Raw genomic sequence first — 15,017 nt, 5'->3', positions numbered from 1 at the left:
TACTACCAATACTACTACTACTACCATTACTACTACCAATACTACTACTACTACTACTGTTACTACTACCAATACTACTACTATCATTAATACTACCAATACTACTACTACCATTAATACTACCAATACTACTACTACTACTACTACTACTACTACTACTACTACTACCATGACTACTACTACCATTAATACTACTGGTACTACTACTACTACTAGTACTACTACTACTACTACTACTACTACTACCATTACTACTACCAATACTACTACTACTACTACCATTACTACTACCAATACTACTACTACCATTAATACTACCAATACTACTACTACCATTAATACTACCAATACTATTACTACCATTAATACTACCCATACTACTACTACTACTACTACCATTACTACTACTACTACTACTACTACTACTGTTACTACTACCAATACTACTACTACCATTAATACTACCAATACTACTACTACTACTACCATTACTACTACTACCATTAATACTACCAATACTACTACTACTACTACTACTACCATTACTACTACCAATACTACTACTACTACTACCATTACTACTACCAATACTACTACTACCATTAATACTACCAATACTACTTCAACTACCGTTACTACTACCCCTATGACTGCCCCATTTGTTCTCTTTTTGTGCCGGAAGGGTCACCTTTTTGCCCCAGATCTTTCACGAATCTTCTGGCCAGGCCTCTGCCGTTTGATTGGTGTCAGTAATTTGTAATTTGTTCAGGATTCCGGCGATAAGTCGCCCATATTTTGTCCGTCCACCAACCACCAGTGCTGGCAGACGGGACCCCCGGCTCGACGTCCATCCGAAGGGGTGGCACACACATTGACGAATCTCCCAGCGTGCGAAACATCAGGAAGACCGTGTCTCACTCGTCACGTGTGAAGACCAGTGAGTTATTGAAACGCAGGTGAGACAGCTCAGAGGTGAGTGTGAGTACCTCGACATCCAGGCCGTCCTGCCAGTCCTTTGTAAAGTGTGGAAGGGAACAAATGGAGACCATTTTGAGTGGTTCATAAAGAGCCTTGTTTTGCACCAAGCATCGTTACTAAAGTATAAATTAAACTTTCCAGACGTCATTCTCCCATTGACTTGTTATGAAATCAAATTAAATCCATAAACTTGCATGGAGGCTCAAATTAGTCTTCGGAGGTTGTTGTTGTTGTTGTTTTTAATACCCAGTTTTTATGCCATTGTTGTGTACAGTGAAGTCCTTGTGATTAAATCTGAGCTGTTGATTATTCGCAAATCTTGCCAAACAGGATCCGCTGTGAGTGGTTTGACGTATGCCCGGTCATCCCCGTATCCTAGCAACCGAAGCTTCAATGCTGGATGCATCGGGTCGAGCAAAACGAGCCACGTTCCTGCTGAGTCGACTTAGTGGGTTTGGCGAGCTCGAGATGACGTCATTGTGATCGGGTTATTGAAGTGATCGTCAGCGACGAGATATTTTGCTTTCCCAGATTCGACATCAGAATGCGGCAGATTTAGAAATGAAATAAATAAAAAGATAAATTATTGTGCAAACAAACCATCACACCTTTAAAGGAGGAAACAGATCCAATACCTGGACCATGTCCTACCCTGGACCATGTCCTACCCTGGACCATGTGATACCCTGGACTATGTGATACCCTGGACCATGTCATACCCTGGACCATGTCATACCCTGGACCATGTCATACCCTGGACCATGTCATACCCTGGACCATGTCATACCCTGGACCATGTCATATCCTGGACCATGTAATACCCTGGACCATGTCATACCCTGGACCATGTCATACCCTGGACCATGTCATACCCTGGACCATGTCATACCCTGGACCATGTCATACCCTGGACCATGTCATACCCTGGACCATGTCATACCCTGGACCATGTCATACCCTGGACCATGTCATACCCTGGACCATGTAATACCCTGGACCATGTCATATCCTGGACCATGTAATACCCTGGACCATGTCATACCCTGGACATGTCATACCCTGGACCATGTCATACCCTGGACCATGTCATACCCTGGACCATGTCATACCCTGGACCATGTCATACCCTGGACCATGTCATAGCCTGGACCATGTCATATCCTGGACCATGTCATACCCTGGACCATGTCATACCCTGGACCATGTCATACCCTGGACCATGTCATACCCTGGACCATGTCATACCCTGGACCATGTCATACCCTGGACCATGTCATATCCTGGACCATGTAATACCCTGGACCATGTCATACCCTGGACCATGTCATACCCTGGACCATGTCATACCCTGGACCATGTCATACCCTGGACCATGTCATACCCTGGACCATGTCATACCCTGGACCATGTCATACCCTGGACCATGTCATACCCTGGACCATGTCATACCCTGGACCATGTCATACCCTGGACCATGTCATATCCTGGACCATGTCATATCCTGGACCATGTAATACCCTGGACCATGTCATACCCTGGACCATGTCATACCCTGGACCATGTCATACCCTGGACCATGTCATACCCTGGACCATGTCATACCCTGGACCATGTCATACCCTGGACCATGTCATACCCTGGACCATGTCATACCCTGGACCATGTCATACCCTGGACCATGTCATACCCTGGACCATGTCATACCCTGGACCATGTCATACCCTGGACCATGTCATACCCTGGACCATGTCATACCCTGGACCATGTAATACCCTGGACCATGTCATATCCTGGACCATGTCATACCCTGGACCATGTCATACCCTGGACCATGTCATATCCTGGACCACGTCATACCCTGGACCATGTCATACCCTGGACCATGTCATACCCTGGACCATGTCATACCCTGGACCATGTCATACCCTGGACCATGTCATACCCTGGACCATGTCATACCCTGGACCATGTCATACCCTGGACCATGTCATACCCTGGACCATGTCATACCCTGGACCATGTCATACCCTGGACCATGTAATACCCTGGACCATGTCATACCCTGGACCATGTCATACCCTGGACCATGTCATACCCTGGACCATGTCATACCCTGGACCATGCCATACCCTGGACCATGTCATACCCTGGACCATGTCATACCCTGGACCATGTCATACCCTGGACCATGTCATACCCTGGACCATGTCATAATACCCTGGACCATGTAATACCCTGGACCATTTTAGTTATTTTAATTAATTTATATTTATTTATTAGTTTATTTATTTACTAATTGTTGGTTTTAATCTTTTTTAATTTCTTTTAACTCATCATATTTATTTTCCTTATTTTCTTCCTTTGATTACTTATATTTTCTTTAAAGCCAAGAGCGTGAGCTGGCGCTTGAGGCAGATTTAGCTTGAGGCAGATTTAGCTTGAGGGGTAAAAATGTATCTTAGACAATGGAGATTGTTTATTATTTTGAGGTTGTCCATAATCTCCTTGTACAACTTTGAACTTTTATAACCTTTAATGTACACATGATAGAAACAAACTGTAAATGTCATATGAAAGCAGAATTCATCAAGTTTTGTTAATGTTATTGTTGTTGTTGATCCACAATTCCCCTCGGTCTCTTCAAGAGTTGACTTTTTCTGATGAGGCAATTTCTACACCAATGGTAAAGTCAACCACCACAATTGCCACACTTGGTTCCCGAACTAAGACTATTAAATCTTTCACATATCACCTTGGACGAGCAAGACTAGGCTTCCTCCTAATATGCTTCAAATGCGCGACGACTCTTTTTGTATGTTGAAGGATCCAGTCACGGACTATATAGTCCTCATCGAGGCTAAGCCTTAAATAAAAGAGCTGTATTGATAGAAAATTGAAGAAAGAGTGAATAGTCTTAAGTTATTAAGGAAGTAAAAAAAATATGTTTTTGAAAAGGGGAAGGTCGTAAGTGTTTGGAAAGACATGTGAAGGTAAAGAGTTCCATATAGTTTGTCAGTGGAGGAGAAGAAACAGACATGATGAAACATCTTGAAAGACCCAGAAGTGGGTCGGTCGACGTGGACCAATGTCAAAATGATGTATGAATGCTAAATCAAGTTGTGTGTGTGTGTGTGTGTGTGTGTGTGTGTGTGTGTGTGTGTGTGTGTGTGTGTGTGTGTGTGTGTGTGTGTGTGTGTGTGTGTGTGTGCGCGCGCAGTGACTCAGTTCTGATCGCTGGGCACTTTGAATTTGAGGTTACTAACACAAAACGTGTAACTCAAATGGTCTTTTAAACATAATTTCCGCATTTAGACGAACGAGTGGCATTTCAGGATGGTTATAACCATAACTGTTCTGTTCCTGAATGCAAGTGGGACTCTCAGAAATGTAGGAGCATGAGAATTATCCATAGAAGAGGGGGGTTGTGTTCCAATCATTTCCTGTTAATGCAATTAGCGAGCAGCAGCCATGCTTATAACATGCATCAGCACACACACGAACGGACGCTTCTCCTTTCACCAATAGATGCAAAAATCTAGTATCATTTATCTTGTGGCCCTGGTACCAAACAAAAATATATATATTTATTATGGCCCTCACAGTCCAAACACCTCCCACTCCCACTCCCCTCCCCTCAAACATGACTAATAGTAAATATTGTCATGTCACCGGGGTTAACACCCTTGGGTGACGGATGACCGAAACGTTGTTACTCCCGAGGCGTACAAGCCGAATTATTGTCGGTTCCTTTTATTTCGCACGCGGGACCGAAAGTAACAAGGTCCTTACCTGAATGAGCAGCACACAGGGTTAATCCGAACCCCACAAACACAAAACGACACAGAAATGCAACCAATAATGGGTTTATTATAAATAAATGCAGGGTGAAATAAATGTTAAATGTTGAGGTAAACCTATAATTCTAACCGAGGTACCTCCACTCGCAGACTCACGACACGACAGGGGAAAAGATAAAATAAAATTAATGTTCCTTATAGTGCTCGCACATAGCTCTGGCCCCACAAGTTCCTCTGTGAGGTGTGTATCTGGGGACGAGGCGCAGTGCTCGATGTCCCTCCGCCAGGAACCCGGCACAAGATGGCGGCGCCGCCACGCTCAACGGCCCACAAACGTGAGGTGAGTTGTGAAGACGCCCCTCTCGCTTCTCCACCTCTGTCACAATGACCAACAGTGCGGCCTTCAGCTCCCAAGAGCCCTGCAGTCCAAACCCTCCTTCCACAGCCACCAATGCAGCCAAGAGCTCCTTGCTCTCCAAAAGCTCGCACAAAAATCCAAAGAAGCACACAATAGCCTGCCTTCTTGTTCAACCTAAGCCAGATGACGACTACTTCTTCTTTCTTCAGGTCAGCCAATCGGGCCGTTTTCCTCCCAGTACACCCCGCCCACGTTCTTTGTCCAATCATGTCCTTCAGGGGCGTGGCCTCATGGCTTTTCTTGAACGCCCCCTCATTTCTCCGCCTCTCGTGGGTGGGGCTTATGCCTATTAGGCCCTTTGGAGGTGGGGCTTAGTCCGAGCGGCTCTTCCTTGGCTTGTAAGGGAACGGTTATTGTAACGGAGGGTTTTCCTATGGCCGGCCTGGTTGTGGCAATAATGTAGGAAAAGTCATGGGGGGCAATCACACACTGGAGAAATTAATCTTAACCTCCATCTAGATAATACAAGCTCCACCCCCCATTTGAAGACATGTAAACACTCTTAACCAGGCAGGTTCCCTACTTATTACATTGAGGTTCTTCTTATTCGTGTCCACGGTCCATGCTGAACCCTATACGATCCTAACTCCACTACAATATTTCATCCCTACCCCCACAAATGTAACAATATTTTAAACTTACCTTGTGCATTGACAAGCCCCAGATATGGCCTTCCCATGGTGTTAGCATGAAGGATTGGTTAGAACTAGGGCATTGCCCGTACTATATCTATATCTAAAATTATATCCCCCCCCTCTATTTACATGAAATGGTTTGGTCCAAAGCGAACGGCTTGCGAGTACGGTGACAATCCCCCCCCTCTATTTACATGCAATGGTTTGGTCCAAAGCGAACGGCTTCCGGAGTTTGGTAAAGAAATCGCCATCGCGTGCACAAACGCGCAGGAAAGCGAATGAATCGCAAATTCGTTTTTATTAGTTTTAAAACATAGTTTAACGCCAACATAGTTTGCAAACGTGAAATAAATGAATACGCTCTCAAATGTGCCATCCGAGGCAGAGTGTGTCCTCCACGTTCGGCACACGCGATCGTTCGCTGCTCTCTGATTGGTTGAATCGTTTTTTGGACATAGCTCGGTAAGTAATTGTCCGATTAATATGAAACCTTGAAAAGGCACATCCTCGGGTCCCCAGCAATATACCTGGCAAGTTTCAAGTATATCGGACCGGTAGTTGTCGAGAAACAGCGGTCACAGACAAACAAACAAACGTACAGACGTACAGAGATTACTGGAATTATAGATAGACTAGGGCATGCCCGTACTATATATATGCCCGTACTATATATCTATCTAAAATTATATCCCCCCCCTCTATTTACATGAAATGGTTTGGTCCATTCGCAACGCCAAAGCGAACGGCGAACGGCTTGCGAGTACAGTGACAATCCCCCCCCCCCCTCTATTTACATGAAATGGTTTCGTCCATTCGCAACGACCACAGAACCCCCCCCTCTATTTACATGGAATGGTTTGGTCCATTCGCAACGCCGGCACACGCGATCGTTCGCTGCTCTCTGATTGGTTGAATCGTTTTTTGGACATAGCTCGGTAAGTAATTGTCCGATTAATATGAAACCTTGAAAAGGCACATCCTCGGGTCCCCAGCAATATACCTGGCAAGTTAAAAGTATATCGGACCCGTGGTTGTCGAGAAACAGCGGTCACAGACAAACAAACGTACAGACAGACAGACAGAGATTACTGGAATTATAGATAGATGCACCTTCTTCGGCCTTTCACAGGTGCACATCATCAGTAGTTTTTGCAATATGGACTGCAATATATATAAACTTTTTGATCAGGAAGTTCTCCAACTGTTTTGTTGTTCAGAGGAACACCCCTATCTCACAGGTAGGCTTCCAAGAACTTCCAGCTTATTTAACGTTTTTTAAAGTCATTTCATTCTGCAATCTTTATCTGGGAGGCATGAAAGATGTCCCAGGCCCAGATTTACTTAATTGCTCGGGGTTTCTGTGAAAGCTCGGGGTTTTTGTGAAAGCTCGGAGTTTCTGTGAAGGCTCGGGGTTTCTGTGAAAGCTCGGGGTTTCTGTGAAAGCTCAGGGTTTCTGTGAAAGCTCGTGGTTTCTGTGAAAGCTCAGGGTTTCTGTGAAAGCTCGTGGTTTCTGTGAAAGCTCGGGGTTTCTGTTAAAGCTCAGGGTTTCTGTTAAAGCTCGGGGTTTCTGTGAAAGCTCGGGGTTTCTGTTAAAGCTCGGGGTTTCTGTGAAAGCTCGGGGTTTCTGTGAAAGCTCGGGGTTTCTGTGAAAGCTCGGGGTGTCTGTTAAAGCTCGGGGTGTCTGTTAAAGCTCGGGGTTTCTGTGACAGCTTGGGGTTTCTGTGAAAGCTCTGGGTTTTTGTTAAAGCTCAGGGTTTCTGTGAAAGCTCGGGGTTTCTGTGAAAGCTCGGAGTTTCTGTGAAAGCTCAGGGTTTCTGTTAAAGCTCGAGATTTCTGTTAAAGCTTGGGGTTTTTGAGAAAGCTCGGTGTTTCTGTGAAAGCTCGGTGTTTCTGTGAAAGCTCGGGGTTTCTGTTAAAGCTCGGGGTTTCTGTTAAAGCTCGGGGTTTCTGTTAAAGCTCGGGGTTTCTGTGAAAGCTCGGAGTTTCTGTGAAAGCTCGAGATTTCTGTTAAAGCTTGGGGTTTTTGTGAAAGCTTGGGGTTTCTGTGAAAGCTCGTGGTTTCTGTGAAAGCTCAGGGTTTCTGTGAAAGCTCGGAGTTTCTGTGAAAGCTCAAGATTTCTGTTAAAGCTCGGGGTTTTTGTGAAAGCTTGGGGTTTCTGTGAAAGCTCGTGGTTTCTGTGAAAGCTCAGGGTTTCTGTGAAAGCTCGGGTTTCTGTGAAAGCTTGGGGTTTCTGTGAAAGCTCGCCGAGCAATTGCGGGTGAAAATATATAATTTTGAAAGTCACATATGGCTTGGCCACCTCGTTCGCCTGACCTTTCCCAGTTTCCTCATTGGACTGCATTTTATGGGGCAATGTAAAACTGTTGTTTATGCATCAAAACCACATTCTTTGGATGAACTCAGGGCTATGATCACAAATGCATTTCCTGAAATTACTCAGCAGCACCAATGGTTTCACCAAGTTGGAAAATCATATTGAACAATGGATTACAAAAGATGGCGGTTATGGTAAAGTGTAAATATTTGAACTATATTGAGTAAAAAAACTTTGTGAATTATGCTTTCATTCATGATTTATAGTTTCTTTCTATAATGTGTTCATCAAAAGTTCAAAGTTGCACAAGGACTTTATGGACACCCTATGTATAGGTATATATGCCCATGGATGCATCATGGGTGTAATATATACACCGCCCAGGGATGCCCCCAAGGAAGAGGGAAAGAGACACTCAGCCTGACCGAGTCATGCTTCAACACGCAACACGCTCGTCATGTTCCAAGGAGCGGTGTTTATCATCGGGTTGGTAATTGAACCCAGATCATAAATAGAATCATTTTTTCTCGACAAAATCTTACTAATCTCAATTTGATCAACGTATCAAAAAGGAAAGATGCTAACTTAACATGATAACTCAAATTGGCTCTGTTAACAATGTGGAACTTCGATTTGTAAGTTCCAGTTCTTCCCATTGGCACCTGACTTCAACTTAGAATCATAAACTCTGCTTCTTAGTGTTGCCAAGCAACTCCATTATAATGTAAACAATAGTTTTATGTTATAACTTTTGACCCTTTTTATTTAAAAAAAATTATTATAGTTGTAAACGTTTATGTTGGGAAGAGTATCGTCTTAGCAGCAGGAGAGGAAACACCCCAGGCAGGGCAAAATGGACAGAGGAGAGAGTGTTGCTGTTGTTCTCATAGGCCTAGTTATTGATGCTTGGAAGGCGGTCGGAGAGATGTGGAAGATGTGGGGTTCTTGACTTTGGACAGAAGAACCATTGGAGGTGCCTCATTGCCACAGTTAAGCCTGGTGCTTTGTGCATCATGGACCCACCAGCTGCTATGAATCAACTTTAGGATGTTGGGGTGGAAGTGCTGCCATACACCCAGGTACAGAAGTGTCACCAGGTTTGATGTTTCTGAGCTGCATGGGAGAAGGGCAGATGACAACGGAAAGAACACACACAGAAAGCACTTTTTACACACTTTTATTTAACTTCATCTGAATTTTGTTTGTTTGTCCTGTTTGAAATCTTTGAGCCGTTCGTTTTCGAGGTTCCATATGTCCTAGAGAGCTGAAATTTGGCCCTCGGCCCTCTTTGCTGGTACATTCTCATCTATCAAAATTTAATTTAAAAAAAAACAACTTAAAAAAAAAAAAAAGGTTTAAAACTTTTTACAAATATAAGTGTGTAGCCCTAAAACATGTTTTTTCGTTTACTTGATAAAATTGGTGAAGCAGAGAAGCAGAGACCCATACGGCATCAACTAATGGAGTTACCGACAATGTAGGAATTATAGGAAGCCATAAGCGAGCTGAAGAATGGTAGGTGTGGTAGCTCCTTGGGTGTTGTGCCAGAGTTGATCAAAGCAGCATCTTGTGAAGGTGAATTTCTAGAGCTGTTATTGAGCCTTACACATGCAGTGTGGAGAGGAGAGGAGGATGCCAAAGGACTAGTCTGATGCTGTCCTCATACATATCCCCAAAAAGGGGGACCTTGGTAAGTGTGACAACTGTTGGAGCAAAGCATTACTGGATATAGTTGGAAATGTGGTTCATGTCCAGGGGAGGACCAAGGAAGAGATGGAAGGATGTGGCTAGAAGTGATTTCAAGAAGGAGGTAATGATCTCAGAAGATGAGTGGGACCAAGTGGCATCTGCATCGACTGGAAGATGGCGCTCGGCTCCTCTTATGAATCTGTACATGAAACACCAAGCCTGCCAGCCAAGCCAGCAAGAGCAAGCTAGACGAGTTAAATGCCATGGATGTAATAGAACCTTCATAAGAGAGTGAGAAGAGACAGACACCTGTTGGTGTTCAACATGGAGCGAGCGGTCCAGTGCGTATCTTCCCTGAGATGGTTCCCCAGTCAAGGAAGTATGTATGGTATGGCTGTTCACACTGAGTGCCTCTGTATTGGGCTCTAACTTTGCTCCCCCTTGGAGCAGCTAGCTGCAGAAACACAGGAAGAAGAAGAAGAAGAAGAAGTCTGCGTGTGTATACAATACCAGTGGGGTATGCTTACACATTGTGTAAGCAATAACAAACCGTGTTTCATGCGTAGGTACATATAAATACTTGTAGAAGCTTTATGATTATAGGCAAGCATCACCAACCTGCTTGGAGATATCAATTTATGTGTTTTTATTTTACAAATGTATTTAGTTTTTACGTAAATTTTCATTGAGATTTTCCCCCGCAGTTTACAGTTATATAAATTACAATTTGCAAATGTTGGATATCGATTGAGGTTTTTTTTTGGTTTTGTTTTTAATACAGATGCATTTATGGTTTTTTACGTAACTTTTCATTTACTGACACTTTTTCCTTTTTTTTCATTCACGGACATTATTGTCATGTTTATTTCAGTTTACAGTTATAAAAATGACAATTTGCAAATGCTAGATGTTGATTGAGTTTTTTTCCCCCCTTTTTTACTTATGTGTTTACGGTTTTTACGCAAATTTTCATTTACAGACGCTTTCCGACGGTTCTGTTTTTTCCCGGTGTATCGGCTTCGATGTCCGTCGGCACGCCGAATTTCAGCTTTTTATGCCACCCAGAAGGTACCGTATATTAATATCATCGAGTCAGTGGTTAGAACGAGCTTTATGTATTGGATACAAATCAAACCCCCTAACTTGACGAGGCAGCACCGATCGAGTCCAACCACAGCACCTGCTGCATGACCTGTTACTAGCCCAAAGTGTTGTCTGCCACACGAACACGTTGTCTTTGCCCTGCTGATCACCAGTTCGGAGGTTTGCAGTCAGAAATAATACATTTAACGAATGGAGCACACTGACCCTAGATGTGACATGACGTACGTCATACACATAAATGATGGTCATACACATCACCTCCACACTAGAATGGCGTCCTGTCGCACTCAGGTCTTATAAAACGTAAACTCAGATTATATATATAATTTTTGACACGTCCTCGTCTCATTCTGCTGATACATCATTCAAATTGTTTGAATGATGTGAATGTGCAGTTTGTTGTACTCGATTGCTCATTTCCTTCTCTCTGCTGATTTATTTATTACCTCCGCCACCAAAGGTGGATGGAGGTTATGTTTTCACCCCTGTCTGTCTGTCCGTTTGTCCGTTTGTGAACAAAATATCTCAAACGGTTGTGGACGGATTCGGACGAAATTTTGCAGAGATGTAGCGTATGTGACGAGGACGAAACTATTAGATTTTGGTGAAGATCCGGATTCGGATCCGACTACTAGAATTTTTTAAGTGATTCTTCACCATTGGGAGATGGGGCCAAACACGATACATAGCAGGATATCTCAAAAGGTTGTGGACGGATTTGGACGAAACTTGTTGGACAGGTTGGGTGTCTGACAAGGAAGAATCGATTCGATTTTGGTGAAGATCTGAATATGGATTCGGATACGAGAGTTATTTAATTTTTAAAGTGATTCTTCACCATTGGGAGATGGTGCCAAAAACGATACATAGCAGGATATCTCAAAAGGTTGTGGACGTATTTGGACGAAACTTGTTGGACAGGTTGGGTGTCTGACAAGGAAGAATCGATTCGAATTTGGTGAAGATCTGAATATGGATTCGGATATGATAATTATTTAATTTTTTAATTGATCCTTAACCATTGGTGGATAGTGCCAAAAACGATTCATAGTAGGATATCTCAAAAAGTTATGGATGGATTTGGACGAAACTTGTTGGACAGGTTGTGTGTGTGACAAGGACGAATCGATTCGATTTTGGTGAAGATGCGGATTCAGCATGTATAATTTTTAAAGTGATTCCTCACCATTGAGTGATATGGCCAACCAGGTGGAGGTATGCTCTTTCCTGAGTGCCGTTCTCGTTAGGCGAGTCATAAAAGTGCAAGATTTGTCTCTCTCTCAATACGTTACCTCTAATTGGGAAATTTGCATATCGGAGCACCTTCAGTCAGTCACGTGACGTGCTGCTTTACATGAAAATTCCCAACTCGAGGAGTGAGTGATTTGCTTTTGAATGGATCAAAGAGATCTGTTTATATTAGACTCGGATTCGACTCCATCCGACGAAACCCTCGCTCGGATTGCCATGACGATGGGTGCAAAGTGTCCTTTTGTAGTTCGTAATTATTAATGAATACACGGTATTTTTATTGTCATTTTTTAAGCAATCTCGTACACCGAGAAGGCGACTGTACGGAACGTACTCGGACTCTGGAACGAGTGTTGTTGCTGCTTCACTCACTTTACAAACGGTCGCTGAGTTCACTCGATGAAACTTTCGACGCAGCGAAGTTTCGCCGTGTTCTCGAGGACGGTCACGTGGGCTAGCATGGGGGCGGGGCTTCTCCTGGTTGCCTGGTAACCGATTCGCGCCATTGTGCCTCGCAGTTATCGGCTTTCACCACGTGTTGTGCACCCGAGATTGGCCCAACGACGGCCTCAACCTTCACCTGCTTATTGTGCTCCCGCCGTTTGCCCCCCCACCCCCCTACCTGTTAGCCTTCAGCATTGTCCGAGTTATTTATTTATTTATTTTGAATTAACCGAACGCTTCTTCTTCTTGTGCCTCGAGCTCGAGGAAGAGTTTCAAACTTTTCACAAACATACGTTTTGGTGTTATCTGCGAGAGAAACCTGTTTGTCCTCGTCCATTGTACGGAAAGCAATGTCGTTGTGCTAAGTTGCCCATCATTAGACTAATATTGCTGTACCATGGGGTGTGTTCAGTTGCCAAGCTGTCTCTTCGAATGGAGGACAGCCACTCGGTGAGCACTCTCCAAGAAGCCAGGTAACCATGACACCTGTGTACCTGTGTTCCAACATTTCACTTTTGAGCTGAGATGAAGGTGTTCATGGTGTTTTGGATCTTGTTCGTGAAGTCTTTTCCATTTCCATCAATTGCAAAACAAAGATCCGAGACATGTATGGCAACATTGGCACCATCTTGATTGATTGCTGTGATCGGTTTGTGTGTGGGCAGTGGCTTTTGAGACAGGAGCATGGGAGATGTAATGAAGGCCCATTGTAGTGAAGACGTGGTGGTAGGGTGGTGGTTGGGTGGTTGCTGGAGAGGGGTGGTGTTTGAGGCAAGTGAATGGCCTGGGGTCCGCGAGGCGGAGTGGGTTGGGGGTGGTAGGTGGCATGCCAAAGGAGGGGGTCGTGTTGGTGGCCTGTGTCTGATTGCGTTCCAGCCGGTCTCCTTGGGAGCCGAGACCCGCAGGGAGCTTTGATTGGAGCGTCGTTGCAACGCCCTGTGCTTGAGAGCTTTTCTAATCTCCAGCCAAAGGACAAAGGGCAGTCCAGGAACTTTTTATTCCGTTTATTTCATTTTCACCCGAGGGACGGGTGGGGCGTGAACCTCTCCGTCGCGAGGCCCGGGACTGAGGTTGCCCACGGGACTGGCATTGTGCACGAGAGCAAGCCGATCGAGAAGACCAGGTAATTTGGCGATTCCAGATCTGACAACACGGCCTATCACTGTAAGCTTCTTTGGAATTATTTATGCATTGTTTGCTCCTGAAGCTTGCACAGACCTTTAAAAGATTATGTCATTTGTATTGTTTGCATCCTTAGAATGGGGATTTATTTGAATCCCTCCTGGCACCTGTTGCTTACGTGCTTTCCTTTGGGGGGGGGGGGGGGGAGATAAAAAGCTTTTTCTCTCTTCTCTTCCACCTTACCTAACCCCTGCTAATGTAGCGTGTAGTGCTGTCCGAGAAGGATCCCCATGTCTGCCATGCGCTTGCCTCTTGAGATGCCGTAGACTCTGCCCCGCAGTGGTTGCTTAACAGTTTGGGTCTGTTTCGTGTTGTGCGGTTGTGCGGTTTGAAAATGTCAACTGTTGGCTTTTGGTGATCGGGGGAAACATAAAAAGGTACATGCACTGACTTTGGTGTGATCGACGGTCAGGGCGGTGGTCGACATGGGTTAGTTCGAGAAGGTATATTTTTGAAGAGGATAGATAGGTAGACGGTGTGGGCGTACAAGAGTAGGAGTCTATTTTCCTTGTAGCTATGGAGAGGGAGGGGAAAGCTAAGGAAACACATTGATGCCTGGCATTGCCCGCGAAACACCAGGATGTCAGTTTGCCGCTCGATCAAGATTCAAACCCAGGCTAGACAGATAAGAGGTGCGTGCATGTACCTATAAACTATTCTGCCAGCCAAGGCCTTTCGTCGATTCAAAACAATCTTGTAAATCGGTGAATTTACTGATTCAGGATGATTTATAATGCCCTCGACCACAAGGAGCAATGATACGTCTTACATAGCGGTGAATTGGGGTCCTCTACCCACCCCGACACCTTGGGACGATGATCTTTCTCTTCTTTTTTACCAGCTAATACCCTCTTGTGCATACCCTGAGTACAACTACCAGTTCTAAGGGGTCTAAATACATTCTGGTGTTTAAAGAACGGACGCATGTTGTCACTGTAAAAACTTTACGACGAAGCAGCAGTTTGACCGTTAAATGAAGCGCAGGCTCAAAAAACAAGCCTTTCTCTGGATGCAGCGTCGAACTGGCTCACCTATCTATTTCCATGGTCAGCCAATAGAAGAGGTGCAGTCTCCTTGATTTCTAGGCCTTATCATCAATCATGACCTCTCCTGGGCCAACCACATGGTAAAGCTGGTTTCCAAAGACAGCCGCAGACTGTGGATCCTTCATCGATCCAAGTCTTTCCTTGCTACTCACATCGGA

General features: G+C 44.5%; 1 protein-coding gene across 6 annotated transcripts in view; it reads left to right on the top strand.

Annotated features, from left to right (window-relative positions):
* Nucleotides 1-15,017, top strand: part of LOC137432268 (ras association domain-containing protein 8) — a 98,844-nt gene that overhangs the window by 22,914 nt on the left and 60,913 nt on the right. Inside the window, exon 2 of one of the 6 annotated variants that reach the window (XM_068124057.2) lies at nt 818-937. The exons of 2 other annotated variants lie outside the window; for them this stretch is intronic. The gene's annotated coding sequence lies outside the window, so the exon portion shown is untranslated. Of the gene's footprint in view, nt 1-817; nt 957-13,657; nt 13,796-15,017 lie in introns of those variants that run through there. 3 more of the 6 variants (XM_068124054.2, XM_068124059.2, XM_068124055.2) reach the window with 3 other exon arrangements.

Source organism: Myxine glutinosa, chromosome 8, assembly GCF_964187855.1.
Source record: "Myxine glutinosa chromosome 8, kmMyxGlut1.1, whole genome shotgun sequence".
In the NCBI taxonomy this organism is placed as follows: Eukaryota; Metazoa; Chordata; class Myxini; order Myxiniformes; family Myxinidae; genus Myxine; species Myxine glutinosa.
Note: the sequence above shows the minus strand (reverse complement) of the source record. Positions and strands in the feature narration are given on the sequence as shown.